The sequence below is a fragment of the Capricornis sumatraensis genome, chromosome 6 (genome assembly GCF_032405125.1).
Source record: "Capricornis sumatraensis isolate serow.1 chromosome 6, serow.2, whole genome shotgun sequence".
NCBI classification, from domain to species: domain Eukaryota; kingdom Metazoa; phylum Chordata; class Mammalia; order Artiodactyla; family Bovidae; genus Capricornis; species Capricornis sumatraensis.
In genome coordinates, this window is record NC_091074.1 from 75,305,544 (window position 1) to 75,311,543 (window position 6,000).

A 6,000-nucleotide genomic window follows, 5' to 3' on the forward strand; every position below is an offset into this window, starting at 1 on the left:
AAACACAAATTCTCAGATCTAAACCTGCCTTCATATTTGAAAAGTGAAATCTTATAATCTACCAAGACTTAAGAAATTTCTTAACATGGAACATCTGTAACAGAATGTAGTACTTTGTATCACTGCTCTTTGACTTAATTCTTAAAACGGCGTACAATATTTATAATTGTCTTCTTCTTTACAGATCAGAAAACCTGCAGCACAAGGGCTTTCATTGCTTAGATAAGTGTCACACAGATAATGAGTTACTGACGGACAGTAGAATGCAGGTTTTGACACTTCCAACAGTTGACTTGCTTTCATTTTCTGCAGCAAGTAAATATAATCCATGCCTAGATTTCTCTTCTGCTTGAAGATATGATTTATATGTCTAAAAATATTAAATTCAAACTATTCTGCCTAAAAACACACTTGCACAGTCACCACACACACACACACACACACACAACATACTGGTGTTATATCTGTGTTTTTAATGTTTCCTATAATGTTTTATATGTACAGAGAAATACTGGTGATTTCTTTAATTCTCAATATTTTAACTACATATGAATCCATCAAGCAGAATTTTTCTGAACATTATATACACAAATACACAATACACAAATTAGTTTGTAAATATTAGTTTTATAAATAAAATTACTTTAAAAATTGCCTTATAAATAAAATCAGGCTGACTAAAGCCATCATCAAATTACCTTAAGTATTTTATTAGTTAGAATGTTTAATCTGCCAGTTTCTCCTAAATTTTTAAATTAACCTTAAAACCAGAAAAAAGGAATACTCAAATTAAGAAGTGATTTGAAAATTTTGGTAACATTTATGCCCAGTCCATTACAAAACCATTGATAATGGGGTTTATATTCTTTTGTATTGTTTTCAATGTATCTGCTTTGCTGTAGTTTACAGCAATACGTATGCTCATACCTTCTGGGGGATTTAACAATTTGCTGCACCTAAAATAAAAATATATTCTCTCAAACAAGCCAGGGTGGAAGCTTTCAGCTGCCAGCCAAGAATTCTTGGCCAGGACGTGCACTGGATGCATCTTTCAGGATCTGTGAAGAGACTGTGAATTAATTATCTTGCCATGCTTTTTGACCTGATATCTATTTAGTTAATTTATGTGAATTTCAGAACCTCTGCTTTGGGGGCAGAAATTACTTTTTTAAGAAAACTTATTATAATTCCATTTATTCAGGCTTTTCTACTGTTACACATAAGCCTATAAAAATTTCTTAAATACAGAGATCAACTAAATTAGGAGAAAAATTACTGATTTTTATTCTAATTTGAATTAGAATTATTTGTACAATAATTTTAGAAAAACAGCTATATTTTATCTCCATAATATCAAACTTTCATTTAATGGATCTTACAGTCTCAACTTGTTTCAAAGACCTATAATTAGTATGATGATTGGTATTCTCTCTTGGCTGATCCAATTGTATGGAGTCTCCTGACTCCATCATTCTTCCAGAATTATTCCAGACATTTTTTAAAAAACAATCCTTGCTTTCTGTCAGCAACATGATGTTCCATCATGTCTTGCTTTTCTCTAAGACATGAAATTATCTACCCTCAAGAAATTCTCTTTCCATTTAGTAAATTATTGGAAACCCAAATAAAAACAATAAGGTACATATGAAAATGTTTCTCATGTATACTGTGGGAAGATAGGATTGTCGGAGCACTTTGGAGACAAGATTGGAAAGAATATGTTAAGGTAATCAATTTAAAGTAATTATCCCAGTTTTATCAGTGGCTTTGGAGAGAGTGAAATTTGAAGGGTTCCTCTCTTGTGGGCCTTGATTCTTGGTAAGGATACAAAAAGAATCTGAGGTCTTACTTGTTGCAAAAACAAGTTTACTGAGGCAGGAACAGAAGGAACACCTCAAGGGAGAGGTGGGCCAAGCCAAGAGAGGCACTGGCACTGGAATGGTGAGGCAAGAGGTCTTTCAAAATAGGGTTTTTATATATTCATCTAGCCAGGTGTGGACCGACAGTTTTGATTGACAGTTTCAAGTTACATAACAACAGGTTCTACTGCGCATGTCTTTCCCATAATCCAGTCTATTATAATAATCAGATGTATTATGTATAGAATATTTATGAACCCTTAATGGGCTCCGGGTTCCCTAAATTCACTTAAGGACCCAGTTGTGCATCAAGAATGCATGTGCCTGAGTTGGAGAAGCCCTCATGGTTAGTTTGTATCCACTGTGTGCCTAGGGTACATGCTCTGGAGTTGTAAAAGTCTCTGTGGTTATTTTGTAGCATGTCTATGAACTCTCCTGGGCCCCAGTGGGGTGTATCTGGGTTGAGATTTGAGAGATAAGCTTGCATCCTTTTCCGCTAGGCCACTCCTGGTTGTTTATCTGAAACATCCTACCTCACAGTTTCAGGCTAATTCAGTTCAGTTCAGTTCAGTCACTCAGTCGTGTCCAACTCTTTGCGACCCCATGAATCGCAGCATGCCAGGCCTCTCTGTCCATCACCAACTCCAGGAGTTTATTCAGACTACTTCCATCGAGTCAGTGATGCCATCCAGCCATCTCATCCTCTGTCGTCCCCTTTTCCTCCTGTCCCCAGTCCTTCCCAGCATCAGAGTCTTTTCTGAGTCAACTCTTCGCATGAGGTGGCCAAAGTACTGGAGTTTCAGCTTTAGCATCATTTCTTCCAAAGAAATCCCAGGGCTGATCTCCTTCAGAATGGATTGGTTGGGTCTCCTTGCAGTCCAAGGGACTCTCAAGAGTCTTCTCCAACACCACATTTCAAAAGGATCAATTCTTCGGCACTCAGCCTTCTTCACAGTCCAACGCTAACATTCATACATGATGGGCTAACAAAAAGCTAATTAACCCACGTGAAAGGCTAGTGCAGTCCATTGCACACAGTAGGTGCTCTTACAATTTATTGCTTTGTCTGCTTTGTTAGTTTGAGCAATATATATAGTGTTAGGTAAAAGATGACCAGTGTAGGCTGTGAACCCAGTTTTTTGCAGTCTCGTTTGGTGTAGCCCCAGGGGCAGGGCATAGGTTGTCCCATCCGTGTTATCATGGCCAGGAGGAATAGTGACAAGAGCATGTTTAGCTATGATATTAGGAGGAGAGTGATAAAGGAGAAAAAATCAATTTGAGCTTTTGTGAAAAGGAGGAAGGTTTCCTGTAAGTGCAGATCAGAAATTGCCTGGATGAAAGAGTCACAGCCAATAACCAGGGTAGCCAGCCAGAGGTCTTGAGGTAGGGTCAAGATAAAGTCTTCAAGGCAGGCTAGAGACATATGGCCAGGTCAGGCCGTTCTAAAGGAATAGCACCCCAGGAGTAGTGAACAGATGATAAGGTAAGTAAGGGCCAGTGAAAGTCGGAGTGTGGGCGGCCAGTCCTGGGGTGGTGGGGTGTGACAGCCAGTCCAATGGTGAAGAGTATAGCCAAAGTTGTGATTGGCAACAGCCACAGCGGATGAGGCCAGTCAAGCCCTGGACAGGGCGTGTCACTCACTGGCAGGAGGCAGGGGTGTCTTAGTAATGGTGAATTGCTGGAGCCGAGAGTCGCTAAAGTCTGACAGGAATTTGGAAGCCAGGAGGTCGGCCAGGTGGTGTGGTGAGAATATAGTTACGGGTTGATCTAGAATTAGTTGTTTTTTTGTTTTTTTTGTTTTTTGCATTTGCGTATAGAGAAGCTGCTGCTGCCAGGGCACGTAGGCAGGGGAACCATCCCTGAGCAGTGGGGTCTAACTGTTTGGAGATAAATGCCACTGGCAGCACTTCAGAGCCCGCAGGCTGTATGAGGGCTCCAAAGGCTATGCCCCCTTTTTCATCAGTATACAGGTGATAGGGGAGATTGGGATTGGGCAGGAAGAGTGGGGAAGAGGACAGCAAAGCTGAGCAGAGGTTGTAGAAAGCCTTTTTACCTCTGTTTCCGAAGAGAGCGGTCCAGTAGGGGTGTCTTTTGTGGCTGTGTAGAGGGGTTTAGCCAGTGAAGCATAGTTAGGGACCCAGTGCTGGAAGAATTCTGTTAACCCCCCAAAGGACAAGATTTGTTCTCCAGTGAAAGGGGGCAGAGGTCTCGGAGAAGGCTGAGTCTGTCAGTAGTTAGAGCCTTGGTTGTTGGGGTAATCTTTAGACCTAGGAAAGTCACAGAGGTCTGGGTGAGTTGGGCCTTTTGTTGAGATGCTTGGCATCCTTTAGAGCTAAGGAAGTTAAGAAGAATAGTGGTATGTGTCTGAGAGAGAGCTTGTGAGGGGCGGCAGAACAGAAGGTCATCCACATACTGTAAGAGGACACTAGGGGCCAGAGGGCATGTGGCCAGATCCCAGGCCAGAGCCTGACCAAAAAATGGGGGCTGTCTCTAAACCCTTGAGGGAGGACTGTCTATGTTAGCTGGGAGGACTGTAAGGTTCTGGGTTGGTCCATGTGAAAGCTGTTAGGGACCAAACGATGGGCTCTAGGACCTGAGTCATGTTTACCAGAAAAAGACAGGATATGTGCTCATCCTGCCTGGCCAATCATGTAACGCCAGCTACTCCTGTAACTGAGACAAAGAACTGCCTGTATATAAGCCGCCATACTCCTTTGTTCGGGGCTCTTGTCGGATTCCACTGTGCTGGAAGAGACTTGGGCCTTAGTGCGCTAGAAATAAACTCCCTTCTTGCCTTTGCAGTACTGTGGTGGACTCGCTCTCTGGGTCAGTTCGGAGATACGGGCTCGGTGCATAACAAAAGCAAAGAGGAACTGGCAGTCTGGGTGTAAGGGAATAGTGAAAAAAGCATCTTTGAGGTCTATGACAGTAAAGTGAGTCGTACTGCTAGGGATGTCAGAAAGTAAGGTATAGGGATTGGGGACAATCGGATGGGCAGGGATCATGGCCTCGTTTATCAGTAGAAGGTCCTGGACCAGTCGGTGGCCACCAGCAACTTTCCGTACCGGGAGAATGGGGGTATTGCAGGGCGAGGCCATGGGGACCAGGAGGCCCTGGCCTAAGAGATGGCCTATGATTGGCTTAAGACCGCATAGGTGAGTCTGAGAGATGGGGAATTGAGGGTGGCTTGGGAAGTGGGAAGGATCACATAGTTTAATCAGGATAGGGGTGTGGTGGGTTGCTACCAAAGGGATTTGAGTGTCCCAGATGGTAGGGTCGGCAACTGGAGCCTCAGGGGAGCAGAGGAGGAGTAGGGGCAAGGGGAGAGATTGGGAAAGTGAGAGAGGTAGGTGAATGGTGGCCCTAAGCTTAGCTAAAATGTCCCGCCCCAGCAGGGGAGTGGGGCATGAAGGGATCATCAGAAAAGAGTGTGCGAACAGGAAGTGGTCAAGCTGACAGGGCTGTGGCCCAGTCTGCAAGGGTCGTGAAGATGTGCCATCTATACCCACCACTGAGACCTGGGAAGGATGCAAGGTGCCCCCGAAGGAGGGAAGGACCAAGTGAGCAGCCCCCGTATCTGTCAAGAAATTGATAGACTTACTCGCCACCTGAAGCATTACCCTGGGCTCGGCTTGGGTCATGGGGGTCCCCGAGTCTGGGCGCCGTCAATCTTCACCAAATGAGAGAAGTTCCAAGGTGGGGTGCGGGGAGGAAATGTCCTTTTGGGAGCCCAGACCTCGGCCCGGTAAGGCCAGGGCCTGAGTCGCCCGGGGACAATCACTCGCTCAATGTCCCGGCTATTTGTAAGGAGGGCAGGGCTTTGTCGGGAGCCAGGGGTTTGGGCATTGGCGGGCCCAGTGGCCCTCATGACTGCATTTGAAGCAGGCTCCTGGCGGTGGCTTCTGGGGACCCACCCACTGTCCTGTGGCCAGCTGCAGGACTGCTACCAGTGCCTGGGTGTGTCTCTCAAGGAGGTTAGCCTGGAGTTCGGCTTTTTGTTTAAGCCTTGCCTTGTGGCTGGCTTTGGTGGCTTCTACTCGGGCATTGTAAACCTTAAAGGCCATTTTTACCAGGTCTCGGAGTGGGGTCTGAGGCCCATCCTCAGCCTTGGAGAGTTTTTTTCTGATGTCTGAAGCTGATT